Below are 6,933 nucleotides of genomic sequence, written 5' to 3'. Positions count from 1 at the left end.
GGGTTTTTTTTTTTTTTTTTTTTTTTAAAGAACAATGCTTTTCTGAAGCTATGCACTAGCATCCGCGATTTCCCCTTTGAAAGGGACGGAGACGGGTTCGTCATGCCGGCGTGCCGGCGGTCAAGGTTGTGCAGATTCATTACGGTGTTTGTTTACGTAGAAAACATTTTCCATTCTGGTCTCGGCGACTCTGGGTGTTTTTTTTGTTTGTTTGTTTTAATTCGTGCTGTTTCTGGAACACCTGCCCCAGCCCTGTTACCTGTGGGCAGAGCAGAGGGAAGATCGTCTTTCTAAGAATGTTTACAAAATCTTTTTTTTGGTTTTGTTTTTAAATCCTCACCCGAGGATATTTTTCCATGTATTCTGAGGGAGCGTGGGAGAGGGAGAGAGAGAGAAACATGGATATGAGCGAGACACATAGATGGGTTGCCTCTTGCAGGCGCCTCGGCTGGGGAGGAGTCTGCAGCTGAGGTATGTGCCCTTGACCGGAATCGAACTCGGGGCCCTTCGGTTCGCAGGCCAATGCTCTATCCACTGAGCCACACCGGCCAGGGCTGTTTACAAAATCTTTACCAAAATGGAACGGCTTGGAAGATGGGAGGGAAAGGCCGTTTTTCTTGTCTTCTCTGTGGACTGTGAGGGTTGAATGTGCTGGGATCATAAGAGTAGGACTTGTCACGGGGCAGCAAGGGGCCGCCGCTGCCACACTCGGAAAGGGCCCGATTTCCTGGGGCCTCTCGTCCGCGAGCCCCAGCGCGGGCCCTGTGCTCACGGTGCCCGCTCCCGGCACTCCCTGTAAGGTTTGATCGGCCACAGGTGGACATTTCTGTGTAGCGTGAGGGCCCCTTGCAGGAACGGTCTCTGTTTCTGCGTGTTCCTATGAAATCACAGGGAAACGGTGGGATGTTTTGCATGGCCTCCAAGGCGGTTTGCCCTTGAATGTCCTTGGTTTTCTCCAGAATGACCGGGAGCTGGAGCTGCGCTCGGTGTGGTCAGAGGGGACAGCTCGCCAGGGCGGCGCCTGCTCCCGGGCTCGTTTGTGCCTGCAGGTCTCAGGAGCCGTCCAGATGTCTCGCCCATTTGTGCCTGGCTGCTCACTTCTTATTGTTGAGACCTAGAAGCTCTTTGTATATGTTGGTGCCGTCCTTTCTCCAACATGTCTTTGCCCAAGATCCTCGCCCGTGGGAGGCTCGTCTTCTCTGTCCACTAATGCTTCCCCTTGTCACCCTGTGGGGACTCCCGCCTCAGCCAGGGGTGTGGGTCCTCACAGGGCCCAGCAGCCTCTTATGTGCATGCGCTCACACACACACACACACAGACACACTGACACACACACTGACACACATTGACACACTGACACACACACACTGACACACTGACATACACTGACACACACTGACATATATACAGACACACAGACATACACAGAAAAACACAGAAATAAATGCATCAAAATAGCAACATCAATCACATCAGCCAATAGAATTGTGGGTTGTCATTCTCTTCTTTGTAATGGATTTATTTATGTTCTACATTTTCTACCAGTGAGCACACATGGCTTAATTACGCAGTTTTATAAAATGAAAAGGAAATGAAATAAAACAAAAAAGCAACCCCTGTGAAGGAGACCCCGTGATCGGCGAGTTAGAACGTACATAGCTTCCGTTCTGACGTCAGCAAGTGTCCAGGGAGCCAGCACCTCAGGTGACAGACGATAGTACGTTTTCTCCCAAACCTGCTTCAGAGAACACGCGTGTTCATTATGGCCAAATCCCGCTGTCGAAACGGCCTGATACTTTGCTCAGCTCCACATCAGCCCTTTTACAGTAGAAATATAATGCGAGCCGTACATGCTAGCCACGTAGGCAATTGGGAAATTTTAAAGCGACATTAAAATGGTAAAGAGAAACCGGCGAAATGGATTTGAAGGCGCTATTTTGTTGAATTCAGCGTCTCCAAGATATGATTTCAACCTGTGAAGAGGAGAGGGGATACACATGAGACATTTCTCATCCTCGGAGCAGGGTGCCAGCTTCGCCTTCCTGGCGCGTCCCGTCGGCTGGGAGTCCCAGGCGCCCAGCAGCCGCGGGGTCGGGGCCTGCCCGCCGGGCATCAGGACCAGTCGAACAGGAAGCTGACCCTGTGCACGTGACTTCTCACTGGATAAGCTGCAGGGGTCCCTGCGACTTCCTGAAATGGGAGGCATCTGTGCGGCTCAGGTGGCGATGCAACCTCTTAGAAGGCACTTACAGCCCCGGCCTGTGTGGCTCAATGGATAGAGCGCCAGCCTGCGGACCGAAGGGTCCTGGGTTTGATTCTGGTCGCAGGCTTCTCCCTGGCCCAGGCCCTGGTCAGGGCATGTGCAGGAGGCAACCAATTGATGGGTTTCTCTCACATCGATGTTTCTCTGTGTCTTCCCCTCTCTCTTCCCCTCTCTCTTCCCCTCTCAAAATCAATGGGAAAATATACTCGGGTGAGGATGAACAAAAAAATCCTAAAAACCAAAATAAAAAGAAGGCATTTATAGTCTCCTGGATATTTCCCTCCGTTCGCATCACTCTGTGTCTGGAGCCAGAGTGGTCTCAGCTCGGGCGTCCTGTGGAGGCCTCAGGGCTGAGTCCTCAGGAGGGTGAGGACCGGGGCTGAGCTGGGCAAGGGCACTGGCTCCCGAGGAAGCAGCCCCGGATGGAGCCGGGTGCCCTCCCCCACCCCCCGGCGCGTTCAGCTCCGGCTCCCCACTCCTGTGGCCACTGCTCCCCTGCTGCTTGCAGTAGGCGGCACAGGTCTGGAGCCGCTGGTCTGTGCGCCTCACCTGAGCACGCCGGCCCGCGGGAGTCCCCCTGGGTCACAGGGAGGAGTCTGCGGGTGGCATCAGGCCGAGGCCTATGCGTGCTCTCGAGGACGCGGGCACACAGATGGTGGGCGCCTCTGACCACTGGGCGGGCCCGGCCGCCTGGGCACAGGCTCTCTGAGCCGCAGGCAGAGAGATTGCTCGGAGTGAGGGGGTGACTCAGAGCGGGGCCCTGGAACCAGCCCGCGTGGATGCAGACCCTGGTTCCTGCACCCACCAGCCCTTCACCGTGGGCTGGGTAGTCCGTGGCTGTGCCTCAGTTTCCCATAGATAAATGAACGTGATGATAGTCCCTGCCTCACGGGGTTTTGGTGAGGGTAAAGGGAGCCAGTGGGTCCCTACTGGGAACTCTGGGAGGCGTGCTACGTGCTCAATGTCAGCTGTCACTCCTGCTGCGCCAGCAACGGTTAGGGCATGGGTGTGTCCCTTCCCACATGGTGTCTACACCGATGTGTATATGTGCACACACGCATGTGCACACATGCACATGCATGTATATCTGGGCATGCGTGTATGCATGTGCATGTGTGTGCACATGTGAATGAACCCGGCTGTTTCCTGGACTGCATTTCTTTTAAAAATATTTTTATTGGCTTCAGAGAGGAAGGGAGAGGGAGAGAGAAACATCGATGAGAGAGAATCATGGATCGGCTGCCTCCTCACGCCGCCCACTGGGATCGAACCTGCAACCCGGGCATGTGTCCTGACTGGGAATCGAACCCTGACCTCCCGGTTCCTAGGTTGATGCTCAGCCACGGAGCCACGCGGTCAGGCTGGACCGACTTTCTTTAACGGCTCAAGTCCTGTCCCCTCAGCAGCCTGAGCACCTCCCGCTCCCCTCGCTCCCCTCTCTCCTTCCTCCTCTCAGGGCTGCGGTGACTGTGAATTAACCGTAGGTTGGGGGGACTTGCAAGCAAAAGCCAAAGCCGAGAAACTTCAAGAGGCTGGGGGGCCGGGGTCACGGGGGAGCGCAGGGGCTGAGGGGGCGCTGGTGCTGGGGGGTCCCCTCATTTCTTCAAAGGGGGACACCAAGGGTTTCCCGTCGTCACTTAAAAGCTCACGTGCACCACTTTGGCAGTCTGACGGCTTCACCACAGCTGTCACTGCCTCTGGCGCGGCCTGGGCCCCGCGGGCGGCGGCCTCGGGCTCCCCGGGAAGGGTTAACCGTCAATCTGGAGCGCCTAACAAAGGAGGCGCTGCCTGATTACCCGGGGAAAGTTTTTTTCTTAACTCTCAGTGAAGCAGTACTAATTATTACTCCAGCGTAAATGAGGTCATTTCCTATTAGGAGAACAAAATGCCTGGCCGCGCCTTGCCAATTCATACCAACTGTTTTTCACACAGACTCAGCTTTTTCGTGGTTTTGTGTTGTTTTTCTTTAAAATTTTTTTTTTTTTTATATAAAATCCATTCATTTGTATTAGAAAAGTGTAAACCGTCGCAATAATGGTCGCCCGTGATTGCCCAGATGAGCTTTTGTCATGTGCGGGCTGTTTGAATACCATGTGTTCGCCACGGAACAATTAGGCAGCTGAATGGATCTTTAAAACAATCAGATACTTTTATCTCCCCGAAAAAAAGGGGGGGAAAAACAGCACACATTCCTTGGACGTACACTGTCCGACCGCACATTCCGGGAGCAGCGCGCGCCCGGCAGGACGACTTTTCGGAAATATGTTGATCAAGGACAAAAAGACATCCGACTCGCGTGCCTCCGTGTTTTCCTTTTTCCGTGCAAGCAGCGAGATTTAAGGAATATTGTAGCAAACAAAGGGTAATTGTTTCAGCCCAGATGTTGCTTTTGCACAACAAGCAGGTTACAATGTTCCCACAGAGCTGATGAGCCCAATCAGGGAAATGATTAAAAATTGATTTTGTCCCTGTAATTACAGTATGTAAACTACTTAGCTTGGATTGCAAAGGAAGTGATTTTCTAATTACGTATATACTCTGGTGTCTAATGATTGGTTTTTTGAAGTAATGAAGAGAGAGCGCTAACGACTCCTTGGTGTTCTGGTGTTTAAGAAAGACCATCTTTAGAGTAAGCAGCACCAGACAAAGACTTTAAATTGAATTTTCAACACTGTTAATGCGCACATGGGTTTGTTTATTAAAGAGACAGGGGCGTAATTTGATTGGCTCCGAGCATCGTGGCTCTTTTTTTTTCTTTTTCTTTTTTCCGCGCTAAAGCCTGTAAGATCACGGCCTGATTATCCCGGGAAAGTCACGTGGACGGGGCGGCCACCGGCGGGAGGAAAGCCCCGCCTCCTGTCACCCCGGTACCTGCTCCGGCAGCTTGGGGCGCAGGTTCCCCGGCATAAGACGCCTGTGTGTCCCGAAAGTGCTCAGATCGGACAGGTATCAGGTGGCTTCACACTGCAAGAAGGGCTTCCCTGGGGAGCAGGTCGGGCAGCCCCGTGCATGCCGCCCTGTGTTGCCATTTCAGCGTCCGGGTGGCAGCGTCCCCGCCCCAACTCGTGTGCGCGTGCACTCACAGGTGTGCGACTCCTGCTTGCAGGCCTGGCCCCCCTGGGCCTGTTGTGGGGCCCCGTGGAGTGTGCTGATGGGGTTTAGGAAAGGACGGGCGGGCCGGGCCGGCATGGCTCAGTGATTGACATCGACCCAGGACCCAGGAGGTCACGGTTCGATTCGCGGTCAGGGCACGTGCGTGGTTGCGGGCTCCATCCCAGTGTGGGGCGTGCAGGAGGTGGCCGATGGATGGTTCTCTCCTTGTTGATGTTTCTCTCTCTCCCTCTTCCTTCCTCTTTGAAATCAATAAAAGTATATTTAAAGAAAAGAAAAAAAGAGAATGGGAGGGATTTCAGCTCCTTCTCTGCTCAGACACCTGGCGGCTGTTGGGTAGCAGCCCCTGGAGGAGCCGGGCTCAGTGGGAGTGGCTTGCCCACCAAGACCAGGCAGTGGCTCCATGGGGACCCAGAGCCCGCATGCCTGGAAGCCAACAGATCCGGGGGCGAAGGTCAGGAAAAGGGGGTTGTTCCTCACAGGCCCCACGGGGAGGGCAGCCGGGGAGCTGGGGCGTCTGAGGAAAGGCAAGACGAGGCCGGTGAGCAGGCTGAGGACTGGTGGGTGGACGCTTGGGCAGGCGCTGGGCATGGGGCTGTCTCCAGGCGTCAGGTGTCTGCACTGGGTGCCGAGGGCGGGGGACAGTGGCCTGGAGTGTGAGCGCCAGGTGGAGGAGTGGCTGGCATGGCTGGGTGGGCCGGCTTGCACAGGCTGGTGTGCCCCCAGGGAGGCACTGACTGCCTCTAGGCCAGTGGCTCAGAATAAAACCCAGGTTCCCTGCTGTGCCTGACAAGGCGCTGGGTCAGAGGTGCCCGTTCCCTCCCTGTCCCCACTCACCGCCCACGCCCACTCCTTGTGGCTCCTTAGTGCACGTCTTCTTCCTACCCCAGGCCCTTGGCACTGGCCATCTGCTCCGCTGGCCGAGTCCTCCCCGGACCAGCACAGGGCCCACGCCTCACTGAGTTTCGGTCTCGTCAGGGCTCATGTTCCTAAACAGTCTTCTCTGATCGCCTTGCCTGAAACGGGAGCTGCCTAGTCCCCAGGCCCCGGGAGCCGCCTGGCCCACAGGAGGTCCTGGCCGGTGAGCGGGATGGGAGACTGTTCCCCGACGCCCTGCTCAGAGTCCCACCGGGATTTGGAGGGACATTGGCTGTGTCGTTGGGGCCACGTTGAGCCCTCTGAGTCCCCGGGGAAAGGGGAGCCACTCTCTGTGCTGGAACAGGACCTCTAGGTCCACCCTGATGTTTCTCTCTCTCCCTCTTCCTGGGCTGAGGGGCACCCAGAGCCCGGAAGGGGTGTGGGGGCCCTGGAGGGAGCACCCGGAAGAGGCCGAGCTCCGGACATGGGAGAGCCTGCTGCCAGGGGAGCCGGGTTCAGAGGCACCGGCCACCGGCTGGTCTCATCCCAGATGGGCCACCTGTCGCCACGCCCTTCCCGAGAGAGGCCCGCAGGGTCTGGCTGCCTCCCTTCCTGATTGTTCCTGAGGGAAAGCATTTACCTGCCTCCCACCTGCCCGGCTCTTCGGAGAGGCCTGGCATTGCCCAGGCGGTCAGACCCTG

This window comes from Myotis davidii, unplaced genomic scaffold, assembly GCF_000327345.1.
Source record: "Myotis davidii unplaced genomic scaffold, ASM32734v1 scaffold1745, whole genome shotgun sequence".
Lineage (NCBI taxonomy): Eukaryota > Metazoa > Chordata > Mammalia > Chiroptera > Vespertilionidae > Myotis > Myotis davidii.
Note: the sequence above shows the minus strand (reverse complement) of the source record.